At 31.1% G+C, this 25,478-nt stretch overlaps 1 protein-coding gene across 6 annotated transcripts in view; it reads left to right on the forward strand.

The window, feature by feature from the left end:
• The window catches only part of LOC130895760 (metabotropic glutamate receptor), a 406,290-nt gene that overhangs the window by 107,654 nt on the left and 273,158 nt on the right, over positions 1 to 25,478 (forward strand). For 3 of the 6 annotated variants that reach the window (XM_057803314.1, XM_057803337.1, XM_057803319.1), the window contains exon 3: positions 3,380 to 3,421. The exons of the other annotated variants lie outside the window; for them this stretch is intronic. The gene's annotated coding sequence lies outside the window, so the exon portion shown is untranslated. The remainder of the gene's footprint in view (positions 1 to 3,379; positions 3,422 to 25,478) is intronic. 6 annotated transcript variants of the gene reach the window in all.

Below are 25,478 nucleotides of genomic sequence, written 5' to 3' on the forward strand. Positions count from 1 at the left end.
TTAAATAATAGCTCAAACGTGTTTTTCCAATACATATTACGTAAAGTGATTCATAGGTAATGATTAGTATTGCTTTGAATCGTCTACAGAAAACTTTTGAAAAAATGCCCTTTGAGAAACAGAACAGAACCCTACATACATGCTTCAAGTTATTAATTCTTAGACATTTTTGTGAATACATTGTAATCATTCTAATAATCAAGTTTACAATAATTTTTATATGTTTCTTCATATTATATTATATTTTTTTATCGTATTGACGACTATCTATTTTCTAAATACTGATATGTTTGTCCTATGTAAACAGCGTGATGAACTTCGTATATATATACCTACAATGCGGTGTGATACATTTTGTAATATCTTTCAAAAACGTTAGATTCATCAACTTCAAAATTCAATATTCGAATTGACGCTTAATCGCTTGGTAGAAATATTGAGCATATTGAGATATATCTTTTTCTCTAGATATTTTCAGTTGACAGACTCATAATTCATAGAATGACCTCCATAGATACCTACGAGCATCTATCGGAATATAACCTTATTTGTTATGGTGCATTTCTTTTGGTCTCTTTCCATCATCTGCACCGTATGTTCTCTCGTTCTTTGCCTTCTATTGAAGTTTTATATTATCCAGCCAGTCTTCATTTTACTCTTAATCTGCTTTCGATATCTCTTCGTTTAGTGCTCAGTTGATAATATTTGAATATTCTAGGTTCTACATCGTTAGAATTGGAAAACTACTGACAAGATGAATCCACCTTTATTTCAAAGTGATAGAAATATTGCTCAGGTAATAGTTAAGTGGCCCATATCCTTTCTTCCCACGTGTTCAAATTAGGAAGTAATTTTTGGTTCATTTTCTACATTGTGTATGTTCCAGCATCATTTCCCTCTCTGTAATTTGTTTTGTGTCTGCTCTATATGGCATTATATTTCGACCATAATTTCAGACCATGATAATTATGTTGTAATTATTCGGAAGCTTGGAAAATATATTAGAGAGAGAATCTAGAGAGAGAGTCTAGAGTCAAAGGAAGCACTAGTTGTGGCGATATGAGAAAAGAGAAAAAGCTCGAATGCAAGGATACATTGTACTCATAATAACAAGTCTACTTTCTCTATAAATAGTTGATCTGGAAGACGCAAACTAGCAAAATGATTTCTCAGAGCTAGTCATCTGAAACGTCTAGCTTGACTCCTGGTTTACGCCTCAGTTGACTAGTTGGTCTTGTTGTTCCTCTAGCGTCTTTACATCCTTTAGATAGCCAACTCGAGTTCACGATTTATCGCCATCTCTTGTTTCAATAGCAGTAATAAACTCACATGGAAATAAATTTCCAACTAAAATCTTCCGTCCAGTTATTTTTCGAGATATGGAATTGAATTATTTCGAAAAAGAACTGGATGAAAGTTGGTCTCAGTTATACTTTCATTTCTAATTATGGCAAGAATAAGAGATAAACAACACTTTTTCATCGCAGTCCAAAAAATACACAATAAACACATAAAGACAAATACATGGACGTATATATATATATATATATATATATATATATATATATATATATATATATATATATATATATATATATATATTAGGGAATCACAAACACCGTCACACAAAGGATCTATTGCGTTCTCCTTCTGGGAATCTATTAATACTCTGGTCTCAGATTGTAGGGTGGCTGTAGCTGCCTGCTTCATCTTCTATTTCATACGCTCCCAGGCGTATTGCTCTAGAGTTTCGTAATGTCTCACATTCTGAGAGAATGTGGTGTCTCTGCGTAATTCAATCTGCAGGCTGCGTTATATGATTTTTGTACATATTTTTATATCACCTGTTATGTTGCCCATAAAACAGGCCTGGGTTCTCCAGACAGTCCTCCGTGAACAAAACGAAAACGTTTCCATCCGACTGAACACATACTAGAACGAGATTCAAAAGTTGGTGTTGGTATATTATGTCCAATGTCAATGCTGTTCTATGATTGGTATCATAGCCCATAGTATTACCCTCCGTCAAATCTATAAACGTAATAATTGTGCTAATGAACCAAGAGAGTACGCTACGGTACATTTTCCCCTTCGCTCCAGCGAGTTTCCATACCCCCGTTCACAAATAACATACACGCATGACTAACATTACGGTACAATTAACACAACGGGAAATTTCATGATAGGATAAACGAACATCTCGAGAGTCCACATGTTTTCGAACTTTTAGTTACGTTAAACATAAATAAACGAGATTTCAGTAACTAACAATATCTATACTACTAATATTTATTTTTGTGAAGGTGGTTAAAGATAAAACGTATACATGAAGTCATACAAGTAACGTAAAGTTAATAGAATATTTATATTGAGCTTCTTGGAGATAGTTGCCTCAATATTTTCAATTGCAAATAGGCCCTCATAAAACACATCACTATGTTCAGATACGATATTCTTGAATTGGATGTAAGATGAAGTGAATGAAAGTTCTACATGTTAATTGAATTCGTCTTGAGATATGTCTCTATATTTCCGAATTATATTTTTTGAAGTGTCTATAAGAACTGTAATCAGAATATTTGATTGTAAAGAAATTATATCTGTTAAAGTAAATAGATATTTAATTCAAATTAATCATATTTTTCTTTAAAATCCTATATATTTTCGATATAATTGTTTTGGGATAATATGTTTCATATAAATGAATAATGGTCTAAAAGGATTTGGAATACTGGATACAATTTTTTGAAAACTTTGGTTTATGTAACTAACTGAAAGCCTATTTAAGTTCAGATATATTTTTTGATAGAAAATTTATGTGCGGTTAGAGAAGAACTTATTTTGATATAAATCTGATGGGTGATCTATTAGTTCATGTAAAATTGTCATTGTCAGATTATATTAGGTAGAAATGTCAATAAATGTTTTATGATTCTCAATACGGTTTAAGTGGATGTCAGCTATCAGTCTAACCATGACTCCATCATCCTTTGTTCACATATTTTAAAATGAAAAAAAAAAATAACAATAATAATTATAGTTAAGCTATTTGAAAGGGAACCTGACTAAAATCCATTAGATGACAGTAAATTTTCCAAATCAATCTTTATTAATCAATTTCATTGCATGTAAAATCACTTATTCTCTTAGAAACTAAATATATATGATTTACTTTACAGCCGCAGAGAGCATTTTTTCCTAGTTTAATTTAGAAGTATTGATTTTCCGTGTTTAATAAGCAAAGAAATGTGTAGAAGTGGGTAGAAGTAACATGAGATATAGTTATAAAATTGAGAAAAATAGCACATTCCAAAAATGTGATGAAATAATGAAGGTACTTTTATCCCTAGAAACTAATCATTATTCAATTGAATTTCAGACATACACGGAGCAATTAATGCTAAGATGAGAAGAATATAAGGTGAGCATTTTATTCTGATCTATATTGTTCTCAATAATTGGATGAACTATAATTATCAACGCAATTTCTTATTTTTTCGACAAATATGAATTTGTTAAATTCAATTTTTACCTTTTCCCTATCACTTCTATAGCGCCTCTAAACTAAATGGCTTCCTCACTTTCTCACTCCTCAAATCATATTTTTCTGCTATTTCCTTCTATAATTTATTGCAACTGCTACAAAATATTGCTTTGCTTTTATAGAAACTATAAACATCTTCTCCCCTTATTTAAATAAAATAATTTGATATTATATACATCAATTACCTTCATAATAGTTTTAATTGAATTTTGTTTATAATAAAATTAAAATCAACGTCAACAAATTCACTCTTAACCGGCTCTGGCAACTGTAACTTTAACACAGAAATTGTCAATTCTTATTAAAATAACTCTTTTTCAATAGTTATTACAGTTCTAAAAATTTATAAAACTATAGCTAGAACCAAAACAGGTCCGTATTCTCGAATCAAAGCGCAAATTTTTCTAAGAATACAAACCCTACAAAAACGTACTCATCTGCACTTAGTCAATCACAATTTCTTACAAAACATCAAGAAATGCTTTTTCCAGCTGTTGATAACCTGAAAATTCAAGATTACCTGATACCACTTGGAGAACTAATCGGTCCAAAAAATATACTATTCACATCGAGGCTGTCAAACAATAGAATATGCATATACCTCGCAAATCAAGATATTGTAGAACGCTTCATAACCTATCATGAAGGGCTGATATTTATTAACTACACTCCGATCCAAGCCTGAAAGCTTATAACACCTTCCGAAAGATTAATAAATTCAAATGTATGCTCCACCATACCACACTCAGCTCTAATCGATGAACTTAATTAAATAGGTCTCAATACACTCTCACCAATGTCTTTCCTCAAAATTAGCTTCAAATTCCGGAATATCTTTATTTCACCATCCATATTCCAAATACCCGAATGCCTAATGATCACAAAATATGAGAACACCAGCTACAGAATTTATCTATCCCAAGACCGCCTACTATGTTTTACATGCCAAAAACCAACTCATACTACAGAAAACTGTGAGAACTCTCAATTACAAAATTAGGGCTAACCTCAAATAACTAAACTACCACAAAACCTTACCCAACCTTCCCGGCAACCCCAAAATACCGAAGCCAATACTCCACAGTAAAGCACACAATGAGATCCCATCAGAAACCCCTATAACACTTCACTTCCAGAATGTATCCCCCATAAATATAAAATAAATTCAACAAATCAGCACCAAACGCAGCTACGAGCATATAATTACGCCTCCTTCTCAAACAGAAGGAGAGGAACAAGAGAACCCTAAGAAACCTTCTTTTCCCAAACAAATTGGCCAAATAAAAAGCGTAAAAATAAACCAGGCATCTCTACAGAAAATTCTCATGGAATCAATTAGAAAAATCTTTTCTGGACAGAATCCACCTTTCTTATTCGATCACAACCAGATATCTGACCTTTTTAAAAATGTCTACGATTCATCTGCTCCAATAAGATCCAATAAAGAACTACACAAATGGTTTTACTGCATTAATAGACATACTAACAAAAATTTACCCTTTCTTTGAGCACGATCTATCAAAAGCAGATGCACTAAACTCAATAAGAAACAGTTTCCTCACCTGCAATAGAACAAATCGGAAACAGACCTTTTAGAAACAGAAAGTGAATCATCTCAAACAAACATTAACCAACTGAACCAATAGTTTACTTCGATATTTTTTTCTTTCATCTATTTTCCTCTGCAACCTCATAGACCTTACATATATTCTACAATGGAATATCAATGGCTTTCATAACAACTTACCAATGTTGCAAGCCATCCTATCAAAACACAAGTGCAAAGTTATTTGTCTTCATGAAACCAATTTCAATAACAATCTTCTACAAGAATGAATCTATCCATGTTGCAGAAATTACGATCCTTACAAACCTAGAAGCCGCAGCTATCGAACTACATACTAATCCAAAAGTAAATATCTTGTAATTTATATATTCCTCCTGCATATCAAGTAGATGCTGAAGAAATAACTGATTTATTGGTACAAATTCCTTAACCTAGAGTCGGGGACTTCAATGTCCATAACACCATCTGGGGATCCACATCAATAAACTACAGTCGCTTATTAGGAGATACTTTTGATGACACAAATCTCTCTATCTTAAATGATGGTAGAACAACTATATTTAACATACAGTCAGGGCAGGGTTCATGTATTGACCTCACTATGTGTGACCCAACTATGATTCCGGCTCTTTCCTGGGATCGGCTGGACTATACCACTATCCAATAGTTATTCATAACAACAGAAAACCAAATCACCATCACGACCTATATCCAAAATAGTCTCAAGCTACCATCTACAAAAACGGCTCCAGCACATGTAACTACGATGATCATTTTATTACTCATAAGAGACAAGAAGAGGATAAGATAATGATACAGTTCGATCAAAATGAACCCATAAATTTACCCATTACTACCCTAGAATATGATGAAGCTCTTTCCAGCCTGAAAGAAACGTCACCAGGACCATATGAAATACCAATTGTCTTCTTGAAAGATCTCCCCTCAATTGCTCACGAATACATCCTTAACTTGTTCAATACCATCTGGCTTCAGTATAACTTCCCTGAAAATCAGCATGAGTCCATAATAATTCCAATACTAAAACCACAAAACATTAGAACCCATTCTGAATCCTATCGACCTGTATCTCTCACATGTGCTATGTGCAAACTAATGGTAATAAGTATAAATAACAGATTGATCTGGATCATAGACTAGAAAGTAGAATCAACGAAGCATTCGCCCTATAAAATACCTGTTTATCTATTTTCTCAGACGTGTTATTCGAAGTTAATATACAATGTCACTGCCTGGATTGTATCAAAAACCTGAGAAATCGAACACTTAAAGTAAAAACCTACAGCACCACCTCCGAAAAAACATATTTCGGTATACCTCAAGGATCAATCATAAGTCTCACACTCTTTATCATCGCAATCAGTGACATCCAAAAAAATTAAAGTTACCAGTAAAAGCTTGACTATACCCAGATGATTTGGTTGTTTATTGTAAAGGAAAAAATAATGAAAATCTCTTCTCACAAAGTCAGGCTTTTACCTATTAGAACTGTGGTCACAAAAAACTGGTTTTATTTTTTTGTACATTCTTTTCACAAGACAAAAGAATATACCAAATCTACCGGTATTGAAACTATATAATAAAGAAATACAAATTAACATATTAATAAAATTTTTCGGTATACTATTTGGCACTCACTAAGCTGGAATCGTCATATTAGAAATCTTCTCCTAGCTTGCAACAAACGAACAAACTCACTGAAAACGCTAACGAACAAAAAATGGGGTGCAGATCGACAGACATTACTAACATTGTACCAAACACTTATATCAGAACTAGACTATAAATCATTTGTATATTTAACAGCTAAAAGCATCTGAAAAAACTCGACAGTTTTCACAATGCAGCCTTACTTTTGATAACAGGTGCATTTAAAAGAACACCAGTGGAAAGTCTGTAATGTGAATCAGGGGAATCATCCTTAGGAGACAGAAGAATATATTTGAACCTATCAGCCAAAGTGAAATCCAATCCTACCCTCCAACATTGCTTTTCCAAGAAATTCCCAAATCTTTTTCGGACTTTACCATGGACAATAGAAAGCAGCAAATGCATTACCCAGCTCATCTCATTCGACAAACACCACACCAACCATACGGGTATCGGAATCATTACACCAACCTCCAAATATATGCTCCTCCAACCCCATCCGCTTTCATTGCTGAATTATATGCAATATATCGAGCTACACACATCGCCGCTTCATCAAACGAACCTAATAACCTCATATTCATAGATTCCCTTAGCTCAATCCTAAAGCGTAAAGTTCTCAATGAATGGTAGAACAAATGGTCAAAGTCTACACATAAGTTTCGTGAAGTGAAAGACTCAGTAACACCATGGTCAATACTACCGAAAAATAGCAGAGATAAAGTTCTTCTAACGCATCTTCGTCTAGGCCATACGCGACTGACCTATAGCTACTTATTTGATGCGAAACCTGAACGGAATGTCTATCTTTTAACTCATCATCATCAAATCTACCACTCGGAACAATACGTGAAATTTTAGGACCTAAATACGATATTATTTACCTTAAAAATAACTATAAACAAATCTCGATCATAACTGTAGATAAAACAGATAAATTTTCACTCTTTCTACCAACCTAATAGTTAATCTGTCATCTCTTATTTTGATGAAGATCTATCTCACACGTTCGGACTTTTGAGGTTCGATTTTTTTACTGTCTATAAACAATCAGAACAACGTAAAATGTTGCACATTTGCCAAAATATCCAAGATATCATGAAGAGATTTTCACATAAAGTCTCTTGTTACTCACTTCTAGCGATCAGATAAATATATAGTAGCACGTGAATTTATAAGAAAATTATGTGAAAATTGAGCTTCTTTTTATTTTAATTTATAAGAACTGATTTATATCTGCACAAAATAGACATAAGTATATTTAAGTAGAATATTCAATAATAGGATATATCTGTTTAATTATCATTTGAATATTAAAACGTATTAAATCTTGGTTTACGAGGAAAGCAACTGCGATTCACAAATAAATGGTAATTTATTCAAACAAATAACATTAAAAACATAATGAAATCGAAGCTAATATGATATTCTAATTATTATAATAACAATTTTTTTCATCAGAAGTATTAAGGAAAATAAACGTGAAAATTAGAGAAGAAATCACCTGGTATGAAATTAAATGTCATAAAATGTGTAGCCAGAGAAAAAAATAGAAATTGTTGCCAGATAAATTATTTCCGAGTCAAATAAAACCTTTATTTCTCCATTTATGTTACTGCTTCTGGGTGTATTACTTCATAACATAAATATTTAGGAGATCATCGCTTGATCTTGTAGGTTTTTTTGATGAAATTAATTTTAAAGGAATCTTGAGTATGTGTGGATGGATTGAGGATAGGTTGCCTTGTAAAAATTAACCGCAATTGTCTATAATTAATTTCAATGTCATTAATATACTAATTTGACTTACAGCTATATGTTTTTTCGCTCAATCTTACAGCATTTGAAGGAAAATGATGTCACAAATCAAAATAAAAATGGTTGCCAACTCTCAGTGGGCCGAAGCATTAGGATTGCCAGAGAACTAAATTTGTTTTTATTATTTATTTCAACAATATTATTTTTTATTGAAAAAGTAAAAATTTATTTAGTTTACAAGTTATTTGTCGGACTTTAGGCTTATTCTAAATGCAAATCTTATAATTAAATACGTCTTTTAGATTTCTTCTTTATCGTCTGTGTCACTTTCAACATCATAGGTATCATAAGAGCTATTGTCTAATTCTATACTCTCCTTCTATATTTTGTTGCTGATCGTGTAAAGCTAATTCTTGCGATGCTAACAAGATGTATTCGACAGTAATTGGTGTTGGATCGCCAATGAACCACGTTGGTTTCAAATTTTCTTCAATCACTGACCAACCGCAGTCTTCTGGATTGAAGGTGATACAACTTGGCTTGGAAAGCACAAATATAAACACTAAGCAATCTTTAATAAATGAAAAACGAAGTGTTCACCTCTGTTTGTGGCCATTGTGCAACTGGCAACCATGAATTTTCATGTTCAATGTATATAAAACTTCAATTTTGCATAGAAATTGTTTTAAAAAACCAGTGCAAGTCATATTAGTATATTAATGACATTAAAATTAATCACAGGTAATTGCGGCTAATTTTTACAAGGCAACCTATCCTTAATCCATTCCATACATCCTTTAAAATTAATTTCATTAAAAAACAGACACATGCAAGATCAAGCGGTAGGATCTTAGACTATTACTAGTTATAATCTTACTTCTGCTTATTGAATGTTTCCGTATCCCTTGAAATAAATCACACTAAATTTTTGGAGACGACGAAGTTTCATTCATAAAACGAAGATAAGAGACTGTAACCTGAATTTAAAATGGGGAAGGAAGTCAGTAAGGGATTCTAAAAGAATATCGAATTTGTTATATCCTTAAAAATAACAAGAGGCATTTTTAAATCGCAAAATGTGTGGCTCCACAAACAATATATGATTCACGTTCGGTTTGAATCTTTAGGAGAGAAGAATGCTGAGAAATAAATAATGAGAAGTTAGAAAAACGATTTTGTCGATTTTTTACAATTGTTAATTTTTTCATTTTCGGTAGTCTTGATATTAGTCTTGATTTTAGGTAAAATTGACGTTTCGAGTTTTCTGCGCGTCTTTATCAAAATATGATATTGACACTCACAATTTGCTTAATTATAATGATCAATAGATCACCTTCATTATGATTATTAAAATAAGAATAAAATCAAACTAGAACATTGTTCTAATAACATAAATTGATTTTTCCTTAGTCTTTACATCTCAAATATAAGCAGTAATCAATTAAATTATTTCTAGTTTCATTAGAATTCATAAAATGGATTTAACTTATATTATTTAAGTCTTTTTTATCATTTAAAGCTTTTTCGTTCTTATGAATGTGAACCATTTTAAAAAATTCGGATTAGTGGATTATTTAATTGTTAATTGCTGGAAGCTCTTAGCTTGCTACTAGGTGGTAAACCTCGGTTGACCAATTGGTCTTTTTGCGTTCTTATTATGTGAATATAGAAGAAGGTGATTGTGGTATAGTATCACGATAGGATAAACCAACATATTCACAGACCACATCTGTCAAATCGCTAACATCGTAATAATTTTAACGTCTATGAATTTGAGTCATTTTGTTACATTTAATTTAAGTGTACGAAGTTAAATTATCTGTAAAATTCGGTTTTTGTAAACAAGTTATTGGAGTGTACTGATTGTACATGAACATGGTCAAAGGTAAAACGTGAATATCATTATCATGGTCTTAATATTAGCATGATGCTGCCAGAAATCACTTCTTATGTCACTGTGTATATTCCACCACGAGTATGGTTTATAATTCAGATACCTTATGGTTTGAATTGATTATCATTGAATATCCACTACTGATTTTCTAAAATATAATTTATTATTCTATTCTAATAAAATAACACTCATGAATAAATTTGTCTTCTACACGTTTGTATTCTATATCATCACTCAACCAAGTAGCCCGAAGAAAGCGAAAACAACAATCATTATGGAATAGAGAAAATTCAAATACTAGTAGTATTACTATCGACATCACATTAATATGAAAATTTTTAAAGTAAATATCTGATTCATTGAATTCATCCTTTATTTGGATGGCAAAATCTTAAATTGAAAGAATATTGAGAAGAGCTTGTTAATGATGATTCTTATTGGAAATTTTGCTTATTCTATATGTAGATAAACTCTGGATCAAAGTATCCAAGAAGTTAAATTTGTTTACAAATGACTTTGTACAAGTCGAGAAAGAATCCAACTAGATCCATCAAAAGATTCGTTTTTTTTATGATAAAAACTTTTTATGACAAAGATATTTCACGAATTTGGGGAAAAATGTCTTCACATTTTTTCAAACCAGAATACATCACTCATATTTGATCTAACATCTAAAGTTTGAGCAATACACATTTGCCCAATATAAGATATAAGATGAACTCGTAAACCGAGTTATGTCGGTCAATAAAGAAGTGGACAGGATTTCGTCAAGTGTAACTTTTTCGCATAATACTATTTTAGCCTTTTGGTAGATGGACAGTAAATATAGTTATTTTTGTTTCGGTTTAATTTACTGTTTTTATTGTAATGTAAATAGTTTGTATCTATCTCAGATGATAGTGTTATTGGATTGATCTATATATAGTGCAGAATTATTTGAAAACCTTATCATCACATTAAAACTTCTTTATATTCTATTCATTGAAATCCTCTCCTAATGCATAATCGAACTATTTTTTATATACCAATCGGTGGAATTATCATGTGTTCTAATATCAAATGAAAATTATATTCAATTGTGAGCCCCCAATTTCACTTATTTTCGCCATATTATTTGAAATTTATTGTACCAATACTTCTTTCTCTTTGGCTTTCTCATATTGTGTAGCACACTGGGAGTAGATTACTTATTCCAGAAGGTGGTAAACCTCGGTTGACCAATTGGTCTTTTCGCGTTCCTCTACCATTCTTCTACACCCACATAATATTAGTGGTTGTATTATAGTTAATGTGGCGGACAATATCACGATAGGATAAACCAACATATTCACAGACCACTATATAGATAAACTCTACGTGATATAAAATACATACATTAAACTACATGTAACTTTTTTCGTTTATTTGCAATTTATCTGAGCGGTCTTCAATCAGTCATGCAGTATTAGATTTAATGCTATTTGATTTATTTACATCTTCCCAAACTCTAAAGTGTGAAATGAAAATAATTTATGGATTATAAATAAAATTAATTACAATGTCTGAATGCTGGAAATTCGTAAGTGTAATGTGAATCATACAACATATAAGCACACCTTTAGACGACGTAACCACCAACTAAGAATATTCCTTTTCACATTGCCATTAGATATATTATAGGAAACTCATATTATATTCTAATGACTTGTAGACAAGTAAAATGACACTAGAATATTCTAGTACCTATTGTTATAGCAAAAATGGGCATAGAAGCCAATAACATTAAAACTGTCACCTCAAAATACGATAATAAACTAGTAAGTGCGATTAAAAGTCGAATGATCATATTTTACTCTATAAGATTAAATTAATAGGTTGCTTTAAATATTATCAGATATCATTAAACTGTATCCTTCTTTTTAATATATACCTTGGTGTCGTCTATTTGTTTCTCAAATTTTGCTCTCCCTATTGGAACTGAATGCTAAAGGTTAGCGGATTGAGTCAAGTATATGAAATTATCAAACCTATAGAGAAAAATCTATGAAAACATATTCCTATAACTCACATGTTCTAGCCCTTTCCTAGGGTTAGAGTGGACTAATTCAACACTGTTAAGCGTCAGTCCAGCATTCGAAGGCAGTGTATATTCCATTTGGATACATCTACTGCAGATTTCATGAAAAAGAAGGTGAAACACCAGATCATATAATTTCTTTATACAGCGAGACAGCAGACAGCCTTGCTCGAGAAAACAAGCCTTTTCAAATAATAGCATTAATTCAGATTCTGGGACTATACACACAATATAGATATCTCACGTTGCACTGAATGTGTATTTTAATATTTTGTATATAACACGGTTGAACACGTTTTTAGCCTTTCCCGAAAAACTAATTTACATTAATTCTAATAAAATTATTGTTACCTTGAATAGTTCAGTCAACTTTGGGAAACGGTATATATAATGGTTATCGTAAGTTGGTATTTATTGGGATTTTGGAAATAAGTTCAAATATCTTCATATTTTATGTGTCTTTAGTTTTCAAAATAAGAGAGATGGATAGATACATTTGAATATAATCGAGGTAAGGAGGAAAAAAAGTTACCTAAACCTAAAACAATTTAAATTTGTAATTATAATGTTAGTTGATATATATATATATATATATATATATATATATATATATATATATATATATTGTTCATCTTATATATATTGTATATATTTTTGGAAAAAATCATTTGATTTTATGCGATTATTTGATGAAGCATTTTTGTTTGACTCTGGTTGTGAAAAAGTTGCGTGAAAATTTAATTGAAAAACCCGGTACATAAGGGACTGGTCATAAATTACGTAACGCTGAAATTTCAAAATTTCATGACCTGTCTGTCTGTCTGTAACACTACCGTAACAATCATACTCTATCCTGTCTGTCTGTTGAATATTGCAAGCTAACTGTTAAGATTATATTTGCTCTGATATATTTTTGGATTATTAAACATGTCTTTGACCTATCTCAAGTTTTACACTCATTTTAGATTAATCAGTACAATTATAAAAATCATTTCGTATCCTCGGTAAAAGGATTTTTCAACCACTCTTCAACATTATGATTTTCTGGAACAGAATTTTTCTCAAGTTCATAATAATTGATTATATTCAGATTTTCTATATCAACGCTCTCTTCGTCCTCCTACTCGACGTGTTCTAGTTCTGCTTTTTTCTTTACAAAAAATATTTTTTGAAATATTTTTGATGATCTCGTGAAATAGCGCAATGTTGACAAGGACACTATGCAATGTCAGCTTCAAATAACGTTACGCCGAATTGCCCCCTTTTAGGATCGTACAATTCAAATTTAAAAAATGTTACGTTACATTTTAAGAAAGTCCCCTCTGTCTATCCGTAACATTACCATAACAAATTGTTCTTAGTTTGTTTCTCTGTCAAGGCGTTACTTAATTTATGGACAGTCCCTTAATATGCTCTTAAGCACGACTACGAATAAGGCTAGTTGAATCTGAACATTAACCTCTTTGGTTTATATTTTATTAAAGAGAAAAACCTATAGAGACCATCGACATCGATTCACTTGTATTCAAACCATTACGTCAGTTTCCAATGGAGGACTTTTCTCCATAAAAGTGGTTGTTAAACAAAAGTTTCTTCAATACTACAAATAATCTTGAATTTTGATGGATATCTTAATTCGTTGGCTCATCTCATTTGACCTCTTATATTCTTTGTACCTAATTTCCACTGAGCATGCATGTTTCTATTCTTGACTCGTGCAATTGATGACAATACCAAATGGAATGGATTGCAAATCTTTATTTGAAGAAGTGAACTAAATCATTATACCATTGTGCGAATAAAGACGAAGAGTATTTCCTGCATATACGTGAAGAAAGTGGAACAGTGTGATGGTATGTAATACAGTTTACTACACTTTAAAATAATAAGTAGAAATGCTACCACCGCATTATTGTTGCTAAAGCTCAAAATATTCACAGGAAGTTTTCAAATGTAAGTATTGGTGATTGACCGAGTGTTCAGGTGGAATGAGCCATATTTGTAAAATAGGCAATTACAATTCTCATGTTTAATTTGTGGTATATTTGTGTAATTAATAAAGAGTAGTAAGAGTTGAAAATTGAACGTGTATGTTTGATTTGTGCAGAATCGAAGTCCAAATTATATCACAAAAAACTATAATATTGCATGGCCATCTTGTCAGTGTTTGAGTGTTAATATTATAGTTAGTTGAGTCATTTTGATTCCAAAAATAAAATTCAGCTCCAAGAAAATCGGTAAAACTCAGTCAAAAGAGGACGTTATAGCATAAAGTGGAAATAGTGGTTGTGTTATTTCTGATGGATACAACGGCATATCTGTGATAAATATTCTTAAATCAGTAGGTTATATCGCGTTGTACATCAGTCAATAGACAACTTTGTATGGCAACCATCTGATAAGACAGTGTGGACTACCTAAGAGTGACATAAGGCCATTTTATTAGTTCATTGTCTCCCACGACTTTGGAATACAAAGAATTTGCATATCCTTGAAACGTAAGATGTAAATATGATATAATAGTTATTGGTGGTACTTAAAATACAATATTTGTAGGGTAGTAATTCCAAAGAGTAAGAATATTTCAGGGTAACATTCTGCAAAATTATTTTTTCATAGCGATATGAACTTCAATAACAGCTACCATCTAAACTTATTTCCAGTCATACACACAAGGTCCAAAAAAAAAACAAAGATACGATTTTCCAACTATAATACCGAATAGTTGATGACATTTTTGATTTCTACATGAAAAATTAGATTAACTTTTATTAAGTTCAGTTCTTGAGATATTTTTTGCGAAAATGAATAGTTTGAGTAGACATGCAATCTCGTTTAATTTATTTAATTTAGACAATTCAAGTCTACAATAGTGATTTGGAATATCTTGAACTTTCGGTTCTGATATTAGTTGCTCTATTATTTTATAATATGATGTTCAAATATTGAAGATTACTTTGGCTAAATCAAACATTAATGACGTCAAATGATAAGCCATGTACAGGGTCCTTCACGATGAGCTGAATCGATATGCATATGGGACTAGTGTTCTGAAAATGTGCTTGCATGGGTTTTCCGAAATGCTCGTTTCAGCTAAAATAATTTTAGTTATCTGGACCTTCTGGTTATACCGGATGAGGATCCAAACATCGTTATTTTAAACGGAATGCTATAGTTTCTTTTAAATTTTCGGAATCTAAGCGAAATTTTAATATAACGTTATATGAGGCATAGTATGCCGAAAATCCACCATTTTTTAATCATTTCACATTTTCGAAATTTTTGGACACATGCAGCCCTTCAGTAAAAAAATTATATTTCTAAGTTTAAATGAGTCAGGTCTAGTATTTTTTGGGTTTTGATAAATAACACTTACAGCTTTCAAAATTTATGAAAACTTTGATCAAAACTTACATAGGGTGTTCAGAAAATAGTGCGAATTTCACTATCTAAAAACTTCGAAAATTTTTTCAAACGGCAACCCCCATTTTTCTCTTCGTTAGTAAATTCATATATCTCAAATTAAGGGTTTTTGTAGAAACATGAAAAAAACTGAAATTTTCAGTTGTTTACAATTGTCGATTGCCTGGAGCGACCAAAAAAACCAAAAGCTAACATATCAACAATCAAACAATGAATACTGCTTGGCGTTCAAGCGTAATCTTGAAATTTTTGTCAAGGTTTTCACGGATTTTGAAAGCTGTAACTATCATTTGTCCAAATCCCAAAGATATTAAACCTGACTCACTTAAGCTTAGAAATATAATTTTTTTAGAGTGTCGAAAATTTTCTAAAATGTGAATTAATTATAAAATGGAAAATTAGGCATAGTATGCCTCATATAAAGTTGTGTTGAAATGTTACTCAGATTTTAAAAATTTAAAAAAAAACTATAGAAATATGGGTCCAATTCCGGTATAACCAGAAGTTTCAGAAATCTGAAATTATTTTAGCTGAAGCTAGCATTTCGGAAAACCCATGCAAGGACATTTTCAGAACACTAGTCGCAGTACTTTCCCATATACTTACCGATTCATCTCGTTGTGAAGAATCCTGTATACTATCAATGCCTTAAATAGAACTCTTAGCTTTCAATAATAGTGCGTTAGGGTTTGCTTTACTCTCCTTTACCTACCTCTAACCGTTCTGTTATCAACCCTCATTCGGAATAATATTCTTTTCTTATCACTAGTATTTTACCCAGTCATCAAAAGTTAATTCTAGACAGATTTGCTAAAATTCACATTCACAAATATCTAAGCTTGTCATTTTAGTTACAGCATTATAGCTTTAGCTAGATAATTTCAGTAATCTTTGTTATAATTCTACCTTTGATACTGTAGTAACATTTCAAAAGAAGAAACTCTAGTATATTTTACAAAGAAAACCTGAAATTATAATATATTTTCAAATAAAATAAACTACAAATTCTCATTTTCAATTGTCTTACAATTTACTTACAAAATTCAGTGTACATTTCAGGAATTTATTTATCAGTTTTCTTTTACTCGGAAATTATTGAATAGTGTCAATAGATAAATCAAATTTGAGGAATGTTATTAACTCAATGAAAAAAGTCGTTCATTTTATCCTAGATTGAATGAAGTCCTTATGGCTGCATTAATCTTTGAACTAGAATTCTTACTGAAACAACGTGATACGTTTTCTCATTTTCTTTAGTAGTAAATTGATTATATTCTTATAGAAACAGTAGCTTAATGAGCATAATTTTTCCAATTTAATCAATTGTGGCTTTTATTTTTGTGAATCCTCTATCGGCACGTATCAGTTTATCTATTAATCCTAATTCAATAGAAATTTGTTGATGGCTTTTTATCCACTACTTTCAACTGAATTAAACACTAATCATTTATTCTAATGAGGAATTAAATTTTAGAATAATACTAAATTCGTCTATAAACTGTAGATACTACTCTACTGTCTCCTGTTGCAACAGCACATGTATTTTCTACAAAAAGATGAAATTATTACAAGTTACACCTACTAAGTGATAAGCTGCTCATATTATGCTTAGTCTTTCAAATTGATTCGCAGCAAACTTTTTCTAATTCATTGGGTTACATGTTTAAATGGGGTTTTATATTCTTTGTTTTTGTTCTTCTATTTTTCGGCTTAATTTATATTTGAACCTATTGTAATAGACCGTATTAATTCTTTAGAACGCAATACTATCCTTTAATTATTAGAATAAATTCTTAGGATGATTTAAATGGTTTAAATGGACCAATTTAACGATACTAAAGTCTAAAATATAATCCATTTCAAAATTTGCTAGTATAGGAGATATTGAAGAGTCCATAGCTAATAATTAATATTATCAGAAAAAAAATTATCATGAAATTTGCAATTTCTACTCATACTACTTTATTGGTGTTAAACTTCGAGATAATACCATGTCATTGAAAGTTTTCATTATTCTAAATGATTTTCAATAACAAATTCATTACTGCAGGTATATGTTATACAAATCTTACTTTTTTTATGTTCTGTCATCTTAGTAGTAAATCTGAAACTTACATCAAATATCCGCATTCCCAGAAATTTGAATGAAGTTAACTGTTTTATTTTCTACAAAACATTGAAGGTGATGCTCATAAATTCATTCAGTATCTACAACTATGAGCATCTAAAAATTTGTAGTCTGAAACTAAACGACGAAAATTTGACAAAACTAATAAAAATGCAGAATACTTTTACTTAATAAAGTATAATCGTGTACAAGATTGCATCTAATTTTAATAAAACTCTTTAATAAAACAACTATTAGTCAGAAGCAATTTCCAATCCATTACAAAAAATTTTTATAGAACGCACAAAAATTTACTCAACTATCCAATATATAAAACGTGTATTCAAATTTTCTCTCAGATAATATTTGGAATATTAAAAACAATTATAATGAATAATAAGCATTACTTAAATATGTTTGTTTAAGTTCCACGTACTATTCTACATTTGGATAATATTTTCAGATTTTGGATTAAAAAAAGAAAAATTTGCTGTAATTCCTGCTTTCAAAACATAATGTGATAATTTATAACTTATAACTATCTAATGTTTTATAGAAACCATAGATATTGACATAATCACACATTTTCCAGCTTTTTAAACAAATGTGAGAAGGATGTTTCACTGTCTCTCTCAATATACAATTACATAATTTTTCTATATTCTAAATGTTCATTAATACATACTTCACAATTTTTTTTGATATATAGTCTATGATCCATGTTAATGTTACAATTAACTTACTATATTTTAACAACCTAAATTCTACATTCAATTTTAGTAATTTTATTACTTACATCAAACGTAACTTCTGTTCAATAAACTCGTTTCAATTATTTTCTCTGAAGTTATAAACTAATGTCTTATTCTATAAAAAAACCTAGCAAAATTCTGACAGATAGGAAAAGACCAATTTCTGTTTTTAGGTTATGTTCCTTTGACCTTTGACTTACAAATATGGGAAAATTCCAAAATTATTCTTATTATTTTCAATTCAATATTCAACTATATTCAAATAATTTATTTATTCAAATTTTTTTTATATAGAGAATTTACCTTATTATTATTATTTTATTATTCTTATTATATAAGAGTATACCGGTAAATATTTCATATACTTTATTATTATTTTTATATTATTGATACTGTAACCTAAAAGGTCACATTTTGGGCTCCGACTAAGCTCATCATGTTAATGTGTGTTGTCAGGGTTCGTTGCAAGATTTTGCTGTGATTAATATTTACTTTATATGCTTTCAAGTTCCAAATGGGGCGCAACTACTCAGTTTTTCAACCTAAACTGAGAAAAGTATAGAAATAGGTTGAGGTATTTTTAGGAATAAAGCTACTTGCTGAAAATAAAATACAATGACTTATATTTGAAATTATAAAAAATCAGGTTAAAAAAAATTATCCGCAAAACTCATGAGTTTGGTTTAAAGGAAATAATGGAATAAATTTTACAAAAAAAACTAATAAGATTTGATCTGACCTTTAACAACACATGAGACTCCCTACTTGTCAGGAGAATACAAACAGGACCACATCCGTGGAATGCGGTCAGGAATTAAAGAAGTTTGTTCTGTTAATTGTCCCCAACTGGGTAGTTCGACGAGTCAAATTTTGTAGTTAAACCCAATTAAAGTTGTCAAGTTTTATACCCCAATAAAGGTCCTATGTCCAAAACTAGGTCCCTTCCTTTTTAACGAAGTGAACTTATATCTACTTCTTCTTGGATGTCAATTAACAATTTAATATTCCAGAATTTTTGGAAATCGGCGGAAGGCTTCTTTAGGCCGGCTAAATCCTGCTTTCCACAAATATCTGGAGAAATTGATCTTAACACTACCACGGTCGCTGACCAAAAGGAACAAGGTAACTACCTCGCCAATCGTCAAATTCTCAGTCGAAAATATCACGACTTCCGCAAATATAGAATTTGGAGCCAATATCATAATGTTAATACATCCTATTATTGATAAATACAACCAATCCATAGATTTCAATAACATGTATCATATATTCTGATCTTTCGAATACTGTATTAATCGTCTGGGATTAAAATTATGGGCAAGTACAATATATAATGTAGAAATACATAATGATGATAACATTTACTTACAATGATCAATTTAGATTTGCGGCGGTTTTAAATTTTATTAATTCTTGTTAAAATCCAAAATTCATGAGTTTCGAAATTCCATATTCAAAATGAGGTTTTATAGAAATATTTATTGAGTGAAATATTGATTCTGGTTACTATAGGAATTGTTATTGATTTTTATTGGTTAGATTCTGAATGAAGTTGAATTTTTATAGGTTAGATAGAGTTAGGTTGTAGTGAATGATGTTGAATGTTGATGGTTAGTTTTTGAAGGACATTAAATTTTTATAGGCTGAGTTGTTATGAATGGAGCTGAATATTTATTAGTTCAATCATAAATGACTTGTATAGGAAACCACAACTGGTTGATAAATTCATGGAAAATGACAAACCAGTATTCCCATGCTTCATAGACCCCACAAATGCCGGACCATCGAAAACATATACCCAGAAACTCAAGTTAAGGTTCGTTAACGGCGGTATAAGACAAGGAGATTGGCTTAATTCTATGTTATTCAATATAATAATGGATGAAATCATAAAAAAGATGCGTCTAGGCAAAGGTTATGGAATGAGTGACAGAGGAATCAAAATTCTGTTCTATGCCGATGATGTCATGATACATGCCGAAAATGAAGATTATTGAATGTTTTGGATCCCACGGAAAAATAGTATATGACTTTCTCGACTGAAAAACTATAATCATGACAACATCAAAAAAGCCCATTAGATGCGAATTAGAAATAGGTCAAATAATAAAATAAAGAATGAAATTCAAGTACGATGAAATTGAGATAACTAGTAATAGAGACCTAGAAGACAAGGCAATAGGACAAGGAGCTGGAGCAAATAAGGTCGCGGGATTTCTTCGGAATGTAATATGGCGGAACAAATACCTAAGACAAAAAACAAAGGCACAAATTTACAAAGTGACAATTCCACCTAAAATCACCGCGACAAAAATAATAGAACCCGCAGTCGAATGACACAATTACACATAATTAAATTGGAGTACGTAGTAGAAGTCAACCACGAAAGACGTGGAGTGACAATCTAGAGCCAGGATGAGGAAAGATATCGAGGAAGGAACAGAAGCTAGATCTATTATGGAATAAAGAAACAGAAAGAGAAGATAAAACCGTGAATTGCAGACAAACATAACCCTAAATGTATCTATCATTCGAACATTGATATCTTGAGAAATTGTGATAAATATCAACATATACTCATTCGCTCGATAAAAATTCAAACCGGTATCTGAAATAGACGATATTATAACTAGCGACTAGATCGATAATCACCTTCATCTCAACATGCATCTACAATGCAACATTTAACTCAATATTCAACTATATCCCAACAGTCTTATCTCAATTTTTACCTCCATTTCAATCTTTCTACTCTAAAGTACCTGGCAAACTTCAACAGCCTACTACAGCGACTTACTCATCTAATCTACAAGCCAATATATTTTCAGTTCTCTAAGCAATATGAAATTAGAAGAATATCTTCTGGCTATTGGTACCACAATAAGTCCAAAAAATATATTGTTTATATTTAGTATCTGAAACAATCGGTTATGTATTTATCATATCAATTAACATGATAGGCGCATACATATCAATAACGTAAATATACTAGCATGCAGACTTATCAGTTCAAGCGAATAACTACTTTTATATAATGTAAGTCTCACTATTCCACATGATGGAGCTTGAACACCTAGACTTGGAACTATCTTCTGCAATTTCCTTGCTTATTTTTCTTGCTTTAGATAATTTGTGTGGTCATTGCAAACAGCATGGAACTTATCTAACGCTTGTACTTCAAACATATCAACTCAAACACTTCTCTACCACACCCAACAACTACAACCAACCAACCTGCTGTGAATTCGGCAACTGGGTAATACTCTGAGCCACTAACAAATATGTCATCATTTTCAATTAACAACCCAATTACAACACCTACTGCTCAACATCCTATTAAAACAAATAAAAGCAGCTCCAACAATATCAAATAACAGCGACCCTGATGAAACACATGGTAATAAAAAACCAATAAAAAATCCATAGAAAAAACATCCATAATTCCCTAAACATCATCCTCGTTTGTTATAGATGTTGAAAATCCAAAAAACAAAGCAATCTCAAGAAGAAATATCATCGAACTTATAAAACTTTCTTCTGACACTACCACATCTTACGTCAACTTTAATAAACCAGAAGCAGAGAAGCAGAATCCAAAAAAGCTAAATCCACTTCAAAATCATACCTTACACTGGATAATCAGATGGCACCTATTAAAGAATTTTTCGATAAGGAAACTCAAATAATACCTTTCGAAAAAACAATCGAATTTTTTGAAAACTCAGTAACCCTCTCAGTATAGCAGAAGCTTGTACCCATGATATACTGAAATTACTGTAACTCTTATCTAAAATACATACACATACCTCCGATCGTCAAATGAAGACCAAATGCACTAAAACAAAAAATTGAATTGTTAAACAATTTAAGCTTTCAGAAGAAGAAGATAGAGAGTCCGACTTTTCTCTCGCCACATCTTAGGTATCCATAACCATAATTTCACCTTCAATTTACTGCAATGGAATATAAATTCGTTTGGAAGCGACCATTATCCAATGAAACAGACAATCTTCAAACAAAATATCACCACCTTCCCGAAATGGAAAATTAAACATTCTAGTTAGTCAAAATTCACGGACTACATCGAAGAACGTCGCTCTATCACCAACCAATAGAAAACTATAGCATTCATAACATATTTAACAAATTGATAACAATTATCACTGATGCAGTAGAAAAGTATATAGGAAAAACTAAACAACTTAAAAACATACACCACTTACGTAGTGGAACATTGAGTGCGATAAGCCTTTAAACAATACAAAATCTTATTTGATAAACTTAAACGAAGTAAAGAAATCGGAAACCTAACAGACCATAAGAGAAAAAGAGCACTAGCAAGATACATCACAAAAATTCCAAGAAAAAAATTTTGGAAAGCTGAACATCCAGCATAAACAGCTCGACAACTTTAATAAGTGTCAGGCAAAATCTTAGAAAAATATCAAGAGAAATACACCTTTTACCATTATACAACATACAACCTGATCTAAAAAAATATATTTTCCTATATACATGGACACAGGCGATTGTCATAACCACACCGAAACCAAACTGCCGAAGAACTAAGATAATTTCATACCGACCGATATCTCTTACTACTTATTGAGAAAAGTAACAAAAAAAAATAATAAACAAAAGACTTCTATGGACATAAGAAGACAAAAACCTCATAATAAAATAGCAATGCGATATGCGTCAAAGCAGGTCAGCATTAGACAACCTCATTGGACTTCGAAATCTTTCGCAAATAAACACAACTGTTTTGCACTCTTCATTGATACCACAAAAGCCTTCGATACAACCTAGCGCCATAGCATTTTAAAAACTCTTTTATATATATATATATATATATATATATATATATATATATATATATATATATTTGTATATATATATATATGTCATAAATACAACTTTCTCTGATAGCTATCAATAACATGTTCAATCATTACTCAAAACTAGTCAAAAGCAAATTATATGCTCCAAAGTCAAGAACATCGATTCAATTTAGAAACACATCCAAGGAACTTAAAACTCCAAAACTGGTCTAAACTCACGGAGCTGCAATTCTTAACTGAAAAGACCAAATAATCACAATCAAATCATGGGGATCTGACTATAACTGTTTAATCTACATATATAATGCACTTATTCGCTCAAAGATAGACAGCTCTATAGTATATGCAACTGCCAAGAAAACTACCTTGAACCCACTAGAAATCATTCAAAATATAGCACTAAGAAAAGCAGTAGGAGCACTGCGTTGCAGCCCAATAAAAAGCTTGCAATGTGGAACCAGTGAACCCATCTATATACAAGAAAATCGATCAGCACAAACCAGCAAAATCCAGTTTACTCAAACACACAGCACAATCCCTACAAAATTCTACATTCGACTAACACTAAAACTGATTTTCTATTTTATGTAGTTCTGTAACAATTTATGTCAAATTGTTGCAGAACTACAAATTCAAATGCCCAAACCTCCTGCCGAAAAAAAATAAAACTCCCCCTATATGATCGATCAATATCCGTCCCACCGACATTGTGCAAATTTGACAAATTATAAATTCCCAATACCCTGATTAGAAAAAAATATGCCGCCGACGACGTAGGTGAAGCAGTGAACGCACACTTCAATTTAAGCTACCTGAAAAACGCAGCGGCCGAACTGGAGAACTATTCTGCAAGCACTCAATCACATAAAAACAAAAAATCCTTAAAGATCCTTCATAATATAGACTCTCATACTTAATCCATATAATTAGTAAACCTACGCGATATGAAACAAGAAGTGAACTGGTCGCAGTCAATCAGCTGAAAATAATTCCAAGTTAATCGACTAGGCTACAAATAGGCCTTACTAAGCTTAACAACAGTTATTTATTTACCAAAAGTGAACCCCCCTAATGTGAACTATGAAAGACACATATCACTATAAAACACCTAATAACTGATTGCTCAAAATTCCAACAATCAAGACAATAACCTTAATAACACTATCGAACAAACATATTAAGACAAATATAACCCACTCATAATTCCTGTCGCTAATTACGCCAGTGGTAGATGGAACCTGCCTGCAAAATAAAAAAAGATGTCCAAAGATTCAATACAAAAAACAGTTTTTAGTGTTGATAACGATCACCACGAATTTATTAGGATGCCATTTGTTTTAAAAAATTCACCTGGTATATTTTAGAAAGTAATTGACGAAATTTTAGGATTACAAAAGACAATATGTTTAGTATATATGGATGATATTATAATTTTTAGTACTTGTCTACAGGAGCATAATCAAAATCTGCAAAGTTTTTCATAAATAAGGAGAAGCCTGTTTAAAAATTCAAATAGATAAATGCGAATTTTTATGTAAAGATGTAGAATTTCTTGGACATACCCGGAATGGAAGGAATCAAGCCGAACTCAAAATAGATAGAGGCAATAGAAAATTTTTCCACTCGAAAACAAATTAAATTATTTCTAGGACTTTTGGGATATAATCGAAAATTCGTTAAAATTAGAAAACCAATGATCGTATGCTTAAAAAAAGAAAAAAAAATCATATTGAAAAGGTTATCAATTGTTCCAATATATGTAAAAAAAATATAAACCTCCGAGCCTACATTATTATATCTAGATTTTAACAAACAATTTACAATTTAAACGACGCTTCAAAAAGCAATCATTCCATAATTGAAAA

The sequence above is a fragment of the Diorhabda carinulata genome, chromosome 1 (assembly GCF_026250575.1).
Source record: "Diorhabda carinulata isolate Delta chromosome 1, icDioCari1.1, whole genome shotgun sequence".
Taxonomy (NCBI): Eukaryota; Metazoa; Arthropoda; class Insecta; order Coleoptera; family Chrysomelidae; genus Diorhabda; species Diorhabda carinulata.